Genomic DNA, 7,651 nt, shown 5'->3' on the forward strand with positions numbered 1-7,651 from the left:
TCAATTTACTCTCCTCCTCCAATCCTCCTCCTCCTCCTCCTCCTTCTCCTCCTCCTTTGCCTCCCCCCAACCTCTTGTTGCCCCCTTTGATTATCCAAAGATACCCCACATCCACTCTCTCTCTCTCTCTCTCTCTCTCTCTCTCTCTCTCCTCTCTCCTCCTCTCTCTCTCTCTCTCTCTCTCTCTCTCTCTCTCTCTCTCTCTCTCTCTCTCTCTCTCTCTCTCTCTTTTATATAAACATAGGCAAATGTATAATATATACATACACAAAGGTGCACTGTCGTGCTGCCTATTCAAAGGGCAGAATAACATCTATATAAAAAATAACTACATAAACTATAAAAAATATATATACTATAAAAAAAAACATACAATACAGAATATATGTGAATGCACTGCACACTTCACTCGTGTCACTGCTCCACCACGAGTGTCAGTGGAGGGGAGTGAGCCTCCAGTGGTGGCCGACAGTTTTATTTTTTGGGTGTTCATCTCCCGGATATTTGGTACACAGGCCGTGAACATGTTCCACATCTGGGAGACTCTTCCCGAAAAGGTGCGCTGGTGCTGGCTGGTACGGGAACACGGCACCTCCACTGCGTCACCACAGGATAGCACCGTTCTCGTGTCCCGCGTGGTGACTCTCGGAGGTTGGCGTAAGCCCACCAGATGTGGCACTCCCTGCACTTGTGCCTTGTGAAACACCACAAGAGCAGCTACGTCCCTGGGGTGTTCCAAGGAGTCGACGGAGCTGAGAGTTTCCTGCCCGGTTGGGGGGTCTGCCGCATCCACCAGTCGCAGTGCCCGTCTCTGGATGGCGTCGAGTCTCCCGCTGTGCGAGGCAGCACACGACAGCCAAGAGAGGGCAGCGTACTCCAGGTAAGGCCGTATCTGGGCCTTGTAGAGCAACAGCCTCCCTTTTTTGTCGAGGAAGCTGGCCACCCTTCGCAGGCAAGAGACTCTGTGGGAGGCCTTTTGGGCAATGTGTTTGATGTGGCTGTCTCTCTCTCTCTCTCTCTCTCTCTCTCTCTCTCTCTCTCTCTCTCTCTCTCTCTCTCTCTCTCTCTCTCTCCTCCTCCTCCTCCTCCCTATCCCTCTCTCTCTCACATTCATATCACCATCCCCATTACTCATCACTGTCTCCAGCATGTTCATACTAATCTGCATGTTTTCCCTTGGTTCTCTTCTCCCCGCGTCGTCGCACAGGTGTTCTGGAGGGGATGTAGGTAGAAACACGTGTACAGGTGTGCCGAAAAGGGAGGAGGGGGGAGCTGGGGGCAGTGGGGACACTTGATCAAAATGAAGCGTGTTTGGACTTTGCTGGAGAGAGAGAGAGAGATAAAAAATGCTGTAGCTATATTTCATCCGTTAGGTGTAGTGATGGTTACTGATGTGCTTGCTGGGGGGGGCTAGTAGTAGTAGTAGTAGTAGTAGTAGTTGTAGTAGTAGTAGTAGTTGTAGTAGTAGTAGTAGTAGTAGTAGTATAAGTAGTAGTAATTGTGAAGGTAGTGGTAGTAAATAATGCAAGCTAATATTTGTGAGAGAGAGAGAGGTGGAGGACAAGGCCAGGGCAGGTGCGTAGCGAGGGCCTCACCTTGCGCATGTCACCTGCCGGCCGCCTGGATGCCTCCCTCTCCTCACCTCTCCCTCACCTCTTCCTCCTCACCCCTCACCTCTCCATCTCTTCCTCCTCACCCCACCGCCTCGCTCGCCCTCTCCTCTCCTCTCCCTCATCACTTCCTCCTCACCTCTTCCTCCTCACCCCTCACCTCTCCATCTCTTCCTCCTCACCCCGCAGCCTCTCTCTCCCTCTCCTCACCTCTCCCTCATCTCTTCCTCCTCACCTCTCACCCCACCTACAGCCCCTCCCTCCTCCTCCTAACCTCTCCCTCCTCACCCTTCACCTCTTCCTGCACCCCATAGTGTCTCCCAGTCTTCCTCCCTCTCCTCACCTCTCCCTCATCTCTTTCTCCTCACCTCCCCTTCCTTCTCCCTCCATCTCCTCTGTATCCATTTAATTCATCTCTCTACTTCTTTTTTGCTTTTTTCTTCTGTTTATCCATTTAACTCTTCTTCTTTTCTTCACCTTTCACCTCTCATTCCTCCTGTTATCGTTTCCTCTCTTCTCCTTCTCATTCTTTTAGTTCATCTCTTCACTTCTTTCAATCTGTTACCTCTCTCTTATTTTTCCTTTTAACTCTTCTTCATCTCCTCACTCTTCCCCTCCTCCTCCTCCTCCTCCTCCTCCTCCTCCCGTTATCTTTTCCCTTCCTCTCTTTCTTATCCCATTTAATCCACTCCGTATTTCTTTCATTCTGTTTTCTTTCTTTTGCTCTCCTCTTTATCCCTTTTGTCTATCATTACCTCCTCACTTCCCTCTTTAATTCCTTGTATTCTTCCCTCTCTTTCTTGCCTCTTTAAATTAACTTTCACATTCTCCCTTTCCCTTTCTTTCGTAACTGTTCCTCATGTGTCGTTTTCCTTCGTCTCGTTCCTTTTCTTTTATTTCCCTATTTCTTTCTTTCGTCTCTCAATTCTTTTTTTTTTTTTTTATTTCTTGCCTCTCGTTCTCTCGCCTTTTTATGTTCAGTGACAGCTTCAATCTCCACTTCATATCACATCTATTCATCCATCGTCTCCCTTCCTTATTCCTTTGTTTCTTCCCTCAGCTTACTTTCCATTCATCCCTCAATTACACATCAACGTAGCTCTTCCCCTCCTCCTCTTCCTCCATGCAGGCTCATCATATTAGCATACCTTATCCCTGCTATTTTTCCTCCGCACCGTCAGCCCGTCTGTGGTCTGTCCCGCGTCTGTCCTGTGTCTGGTCTGATACACAAGGGCCCACACAAAGGGTCTGTGTCGCCCACACCTGTCTGTCTGGTCACGTGGTCTATTGCAGGTGTTAATTTTTTTTTTTTTTTTGGTATTTGTTTTTGTTGTTGGTTGTTTTGTTCTTGTCTCTCTCTCTCTCTCTCTCTCTCTCTCTCTCTCTCTCTCTCGTCCAGGTGAGCATCGTATCACCTTACCTGAGAAAAGTAATTAATACGACGCTGGTGGCTTTCCTGATTAGAGAGAGAGAGAGAGAGAGAGAGAGAGAGATTCGTAAGCTATAATACCATAACATCTTCTTTCTTATGTGTAAATCCTTCTGAAAGAGTTGTTCTAAAAAATCTCTTTAGTTTTTTTTTCTCAGTTTCAACTTTCCATCTCTCCATTCCTGCTTCTTTTCATTCTCTACCATTCGTTTCTTTCCTCTTCCTTCCTTTTCCTTACCTTCTTAACACTTTCTTTTCAACCCTTTTCTTCTTTTACGTACCCTTCTCTTTCAATCCCTTCCCTATGCCCTTCCCTTCTCCCTCCCTTCCCTTCTCCCTCCCTTCTCTTTTCCTTCCTTTTCTCCTTTGTTCCCTTCTCTCTAATGCATTAAGGTCACTATCAAGTAAACTCTTTATGCAAATTATCCTCTATTGAAACGAGTGACTAAAACAGGAAATCTTACCTTTTTTGGGGCAATCAGAATCTTCTTAAATATAAAAAAGGTAATTTGTATTCAAGGACGTGACTCGGACGGGACAAAGGACAGGATGAATGCACTGGGTTACCTACACACAAACACACGCACACACACACACACACCTGCCTCATTCACTGCATCATTCACTCTTCTATTCACTGTTTGGACTGTTCCGGTGTGGTGAGTCAGGGCGGCTGGTGAATGGTGAGGACTATTAATTCATGAGTATCTGGTGATGTGTCGTTTTGTGGTGGTGTTAGTGGTGGTAATGGTGATGAGGGTGGTGAGGGGTTGCATGTGGTGTTGTTTAGTGAGGAGATTGTGGGGGAGAGAGAGACAGAGAAAGACAGACAGACAGACAAGCAGACAGACAGAAGGGTGATACTGTTGCCGAGAGAAGACAGACAGAAGACAGACAAACAAGACACAGATAAAACAGACAGACAAGACAGACTGACAAGGCAGACAGAAGACACACAAGACACAGAAGAGAAGACAGATAGACAGACAAACAGACAGCCAGAGAAGACAGGCAGAGAGATAACTGTTGCCGAGGACGCGAAAGAAAGTGATGGTGGTGGTTGGTGATGATGAAGATGGTGGTGATGATGGTGATTCCTCGTCCGTATATGTCATTCCCGAGACGATACGATCACCGTCACTCAGAAGGGGACTTAAAAGGGGCTATTATGTCCACGTGTTGTTTTCCCTGTCACTCATCATCTTAAAAAGGACTCGCAGATAAAGAGGAGGAGATTGATTGGCCGGATGGGAATTGGTTGTTTGATCTCACTCCGACACATGACATTCCTTTCGTGTGTGTGTGTGTGTGTGTGTGTGTGTGTGTGTGTGTGTGTGTGTGTGTGTGTGTGTGTGTGTGTGTGTGTGTGTGTGTGTGTGTGTGTGTGTAAAGTGAAAGTGGTGTAGCTTCTAGACGGATGATTTAGATAAGTAACGAAGGAGTTGTGAAAAAAAATTACGAAAGATAAAAAATGTAAGAAAAAGAAAAGATGTTTGTGATTTGAAAGGTTATACGAAGCAGCCGCGGAGGTGAATACAGATTAAAAACAGTGATGATTAAGTAGAAATAATAGAGAAAAGAAGAAACTGAGACGCATACGAAGACAAAAATCATCACCAAATGCACCTCAACACCTTAGAGAGACTTATCAACACCATTCGTATTTGCTTCAACATCAACAACACCATTTATACAACCTTCTTTACCTTACTTTACCGAGACTCAAGAGATAATAAGAAAAAAAAACATCCGATGCTTCAAAGTTAAACAAGAATCAGAAACTTGTGAATCTCGGTTAAGAATCACAGTCAATGTCGATAAAGACCTTGAAAATCTGTCGAAAAAATGTTGTAGGGTCAGTTTTTTACCGATAAGCGAAGACTATCATTACGTTGGAGTCCAATAACGAAGAGGGAAAGTCCGTCCGTATCTCATGTATAGTGTCGTGTAAAAAATCTCACCGGTATGACGTAAGAAAACAGGGAAATTGGGGTTAAATTCTAATGATGCGGCGTCAAGGTGGTGGTGGCGGCGGAGGCGACGGCGGAGGCGCTTTCGCTGTCTTCGCACGAGTGAAATCTCTGCTCGCCGCTCACTTGTTGCCCTGATGACGCCCTCACCGCCAGCCCAGCCCCGCCACGCCACCCACGCCCTGCCGCCCACGCCCTTGCCTCTGAGCCTTTGTCCATCTAGCAGTGTAGAGTAAAATGGTCAACAGAGGAGTATACAAAGAGCCAGGGTCGTAGGTTGGCAGGGTGAGGCGCGGTAGAGAGTTTTTGGATGATTCTGAAAAGTGTCTGAAGCAAGTGGAACGTTTGGTCGCGTCTGAGTTGTGTCCGGCTCGCTTGGCACCTGCCGCTCTGCCTACAGCCGTGCACCGTCCAGTGTCCTGCTGGCCTGTACCGCGCGGTGTCCTTGTAGTAGCCTGCACCTCGCCGTCTGTCGCCCTTATGTGTCGACCTGTAGCCTGTTATATCCTCCCCCCCCCCCCCTCCCTCACTCCATGCCTGAATCTGTGTCTTGTCTGTCCGCCTGTCTTGCTTTGATTCTTGCGTTACCTTGTTAGAATATTTGTCCTTACGTCTCAACCTGTTACCTGCAGCCTCTTTGACCCCTCTCTCCCCCTCCTTCCTGTCTGTCTGTCTGTCTAGCTTTGATTTTTTTGTGACATTAAAGTTGTTCCTATGTGTCAACCAGTAGCCTTTCTTCCTCCTCTCCTTCTTCCTCGCTTTTATGTTACCTGTCTTTTCTACTTGTCTGTGTCTGTCCACTTCTGTTTTCTGTCTTTATTTTTATTAAGGAGACAGAAAATTTGCGTTATTGGCTTTGATATCCTTTCTGACGCCACTATTTTGTATATTTGGTTTAACTTATGTCATATTATCCAAGTCTTCTTTTTCTGTCCTTTATTTTATCTCTCTTTTCGTGGTTTGTGGGATTATTTTCGTTACCTACTCTTGTGTGGCATTTTTCCTCGTTTTTTGCTGTTCTCTCGATTTCGGTGTTGAGTTGCTCTTACCTGTCTTATTTACCGTTCTGCGACATTTGTATTGAGCGTATGTCAGGATACTTTTTTTTCCCATTCATGTCTAGTTCTCACCATTGTAACCTTGTCTTTCTTACTGTTGCTTTCCGAGATATAGTGTGGCGTATTTTGGGGGAGTTTCTTGACGCACACAGGTTTCTATTTTCGTCGTTCTTTGTACTAGGTTTTTTGTTTTCGTTTGGGTCTTGTTCTCGATATTGTAACCTCGCCTTTCTTTAATACTTTACTTTCTGGATAATGGTGTGGCGTACTTCTGAGGATTTTGTTGAGGCTCACATTCTTTATTTCTGTCGTTTTTCTATATTATTTTGTCTTGTTATCAATATTGCAACCTCGTCTTCCTTACAGTACTTTCTAGGCAATGCTCTGGCGTACTTCTGAGGAATTTCTTGCGTTTACATTCATTTCCTCATCATTCTTCGTAACTACATAAGCCTTGTATTGTTCTTACCTTATCACGGCTTAGGTTGTTTGGGATATGTTAAACGAAAGCCTTACACACCCGTCTCCCTCGATTCTAACTTAACACAGAAATTTATAGGATCCGAACCAACGTAACAGCATCTAAGTAGGATTCAACTCTCTTAGCCACTAATTCGATACCATATATACATTGTTATACCTTCATCTCACGTTTATTCCTATTATCCCAAAGCGTAATTGTCTATATCATTATCTTTATCATTATCTTTATCATTCTCTCTCTCTCTCTCTCCTAATATTCTAGTGTCATATAATTTGCACCTGTTGGACTTTACCTGTTTATCCTTTCCGCTTCATCAGTTCTTACCCTCCTGCTGCTGCCCCGCCTCAGCCTCTCACATTCCTGCTGGACGTCTGCCTGCTGCCGCCACCTCCTTCTTCGCCTCTCAAGTTCGCCGAGGTCTTCTCTCTTTACAGATTGTCTTCGTCTCTGCATACGCTCCTGCTGCTGTTTTCTTTCGCCTTGTTTTCGTCTTTTTTTTCATATTTTGTTGTGTCGCTTTTTTTCCGTATCACACACCTTTGTTCTCTTGGTTTCTGATTTTTTTTTCCATTTTTTTTCATATTCCGAAATTGATTCACCTTATGTCTTATGTCTTTTTGTTTTCTTTTTCGTGTTTTTTTTTTCTTCGTGTTCTCTTCTCCCTCGTTCACCTTGTCTGCGTTGTCTCACGTTCTGCTCTTATCTTATTCCCTTGTTACTGTCTTCACATGTTCCCTTCATCGCATTCGCTATCTTTTTTCTTCACATTTTATCTTCGTCTCACAATCTGTCCTTTTACTTTGGTTCTCCTTCGTATTACCTTGTTTTCTCTTCATCATTTCCCCCCCCCCCCCGCACAAACATCACTCCATACGCTTGCAAACTTTCCCTTAATCCACTTACACGCTTTTCATCTACTCTTTAATTAATGCGAATCATCTTGTTCTCCTTCATCTTTGTTTTCTTCTCTGCTATTTCTCTTTACCTCACCTCTGACACATTTTCCCTCTCTTGCTTCCATCGGCTTTTTCTTCTGGCGTTTTCCCCTTTCCCTCTCGTCTTGCCCCTCATCCTTTTCCCTTTCACTTTTCCTTCTGTTG

This window comes from Eriocheir sinensis, unplaced genomic scaffold, assembly GCF_024679095.1.
Source record: "Eriocheir sinensis breed Jianghai 21 unplaced genomic scaffold, ASM2467909v1 Scaffold803, whole genome shotgun sequence".
In the NCBI taxonomy this organism is placed as follows: Eukaryota; Metazoa; Arthropoda; class Malacostraca; order Decapoda; family Varunidae; genus Eriocheir; species Eriocheir sinensis.